Source organism: Amblyraja radiata, chromosome 14, assembly GCF_010909765.2.
Source record: "Amblyraja radiata isolate CabotCenter1 chromosome 14, sAmbRad1.1.pri, whole genome shotgun sequence".
In the NCBI taxonomy this organism is placed as follows: Eukaryota; Metazoa; Chordata; class Chondrichthyes; order Rajiformes; family Rajidae; genus Amblyraja; species Amblyraja radiata.
The window spans coordinates 43,450,280-43,453,338 of record NC_045969.1 but is presented as its reverse complement, the minus strand read 5'-3'; positions in this window follow the sequence as shown (position 1 = coordinate 43,453,338).

Genomic DNA, 3,059 nt, shown 5'->3' with positions numbered 1-3,059 from the left:
TTTGCAAGTGCCTGTCTGATATAATCTAAATTTGCCTTGTCCCACACATACACCAGTCCTATCTCTTTCCATAACTACCGTATTTTAAAATGAATAGAATTCGAGTCACCTCATCCAAAATGTTCACTCACTGATATTTCGGTCATTTGCCTAGCCTCATTTCCCAAAGGAGGGCCAAGTGGAAGAGAACTTTCTGGTGCCTTTCCCCACAGTGGAAATTTTAGATTCTGCTCTGGGGGGACGTTTGTGTTGAACTCTAATGTGTTGTGTCCATTTTCTTTATTTTTTTTAACCTTTTTCTATGGTTTGTATGGAAACTTATTATCTATTTTATGTAAAGCACTTTGGTGTCTATGCGAGTTGACTTAAAACGTGTTATATAAATAAAACTTACTTACTCACTTACTAAGTGGTGCCCCCTCTGGAAGGGTCATCTACATATTACTTCAGAAAACGTTCCTGGACACACTTCATAACTTCAGCCATCTAATTCCTTAGCCCTGTCATGGTCCCAGTCAATATTAAGCAAGTTAAAATTGCCTGCTGTTACAATCCAATTATTCCTCCAGTTTCCTGCAATCTCCCTACATATTTTTCTACTCCAATCCATGCAAACTATTTATAGGATTCTATCTTACAATCTGCTCAAAGTGATCACCCTCTTTTTATTCCTATTCTCCTCTAAATACTACTGTGATGTTTTGACTTATCAAAATCGCATATCTCTATCCTCTTACCTTCATTTCTATGTTGCCTGTCTCATTTGTACCCTGGAAGAATGAGCGGTCAGCCCTGCTAATCCCCTCAACTGTCTTTCTGAAATAGCCATTAATATTACCATCTCGTGGGCCAATCCATGCCCTGAACTCATGTGCCTACCCTGTCAGGCTTCTTACATTAAAATGAATGGGGTTTAGCCTATCAGTCCCTCCTTGATCCTTATCCTGCCTCTACCTGTTTTACCCATTGGATTTGCTCACTTTAACTTCTGTACTTGCCTCAACTTTCTGATGTGCCACATTACTACTTTGGTCCCACCACCTGTGAGACTAGATAAACCCTCCCCTTTCAAGCCCCACTATTCTCGGTGCCTTGGTGTTACAGAAGTCTTACTCTCACTGTTGAGTAGTTCCAGTACGTCTCCACGCTGCCCTTCCTTCACCACCGCCCCACACTTGTATCAAACAACACATTTTCCCCACCATAAGGCAGTTTAGTTGGGCAACCTAACCCCCAGGAGGTCTTTGTCTTTCACCTGCTTGATGACTACAGCAGAGTGAGCAACGCACATTTTCTATTTCAAAGTACTTGACTATAATGTGTATTTTGTTCAAAATCGTGTTAAAATGGAAATGCCACCAGGTGGTGGTGTTGTATGATTTTTAAAAGTATGCGAGTTGTGCAGTCCATAAAGTACCTGCACACTGCAAAAAATATTTGTATTCATTTATTTTAGACTGATCAATAATTCAGTGTAATTTTCAATGAACTTCTTTTTCATTTAATAGAGAATTTATTAAAGACAATGTCTTGCAATCGTTTAGGCTTTGAAATAAGCGAATCTTGTCAGAGTTGAAGTAACTGGGAAACACAAAGAACACATGGCGGGCTCATAAGTGATATGAGCAGAATGAGGCCATTCAGCCCATCAAGTTACTCCACCATTCAATCATGGCTGATCTTTCGTTCCCTCTTAACACCATTCTCCTGCTTGGGGAGATATTTGGAAAATTCAGACAGATATCTTTACTTCTGCTACAGCGGAGTCCCATGATGAACAGTTAGACTTCTGTTCCACTGGACTGGTACGCAGTTTCCACACAGTGGCAATCCTGCTGGGAATCTGCTGAAGTAAAAGATGAGATTGAGGCAGCCACAAAGGACTGAGCAGTTCTTTTAGTTCAGTTTAGTTTAGAGAAACAGGCCCTTCAGCCCACTGAGTCTACACTGACCAGCGATCCACATACACTAACTAGCACTATGCTACACACTAGGGACAATTTCACCAAGCCAATTAGCCTGCAAACCTGCACATCTTTGGAGTGTAGGAGGAAGCCAGACCTTCCAGGATAAACCCACACAGCTCACGGAAGAACGTACAAACTCCATGCAGCCAGCACTCGTAGTCAGGATCGAACCCGGAACTCTGGCGCTGTAATGCAGCAGCTCTAACGCTGTGCGGTCCTTGGGAGGATTGCCCTTCCTGCACGCAGTAACATAGTGCACACTTGGTGAAGGGTGGTTTTAATTTGTGTAGCTATTCATTGTCTTACAAGGTGTTTATAAAATGATTACACTTGTTTCTTTAAATAATTGATGCAAATATAAGTTTGTGACCCTCAAAAGGAACTTGACAAATTTGTTCAGGTATTTTTTTCCTTTGTTTGAAACACAGAACTGGAATAATTCAATGGGTCAGGAACACAGAACTGGAATAATTCAATGGGTCAGGCAGCATTTTGGGGGATTAGACAGGTGATGTTTCTGGTCGGGAATCTTTTTCAGACCCCTTTTCTCTTCATTGGAAATTTGTTGCATCCTCTGCCTTGCCTGGAAGGACTGTCGGGTTCCCTGGATGGAAGCGAGGGAGGAGTAAAGCATATAATTAGTTAGTTACCTAATTGTAGCTAATTTCAGACTTCAATTACTAGATCTAAACATCTATCCATTTCTTAATAAATGATTAACATTTTTAAATAGCCTAAATGTCCAAATAATATTCACAAATAATTCACAATAAAACATGATTTTTAAATCTCATTTACATTAATTTATAGGCCAAATGGAAGGAATTTAGTGTTTAATTGCTGTAAATAAATGCCCATTTAAATCAGCTTTCCAGTGGGTCCCTGTGGAACGCGCTGGTTTAGAACGTTCACATTGCGGTAGATTTGTGCCCCAAATGCCGAGAAAAATACTGCGGGATATAATGGGCCCAAATTGAGCTACTCGCAATATTAAACTTAGTATAAAGGGATCTTTAGAAGCCCTTTTTAATGTAAAAATATACAGCCTAACTTCAATTTGTTTGCTTTATGAGACCCTGCGGTTGCTGGCGG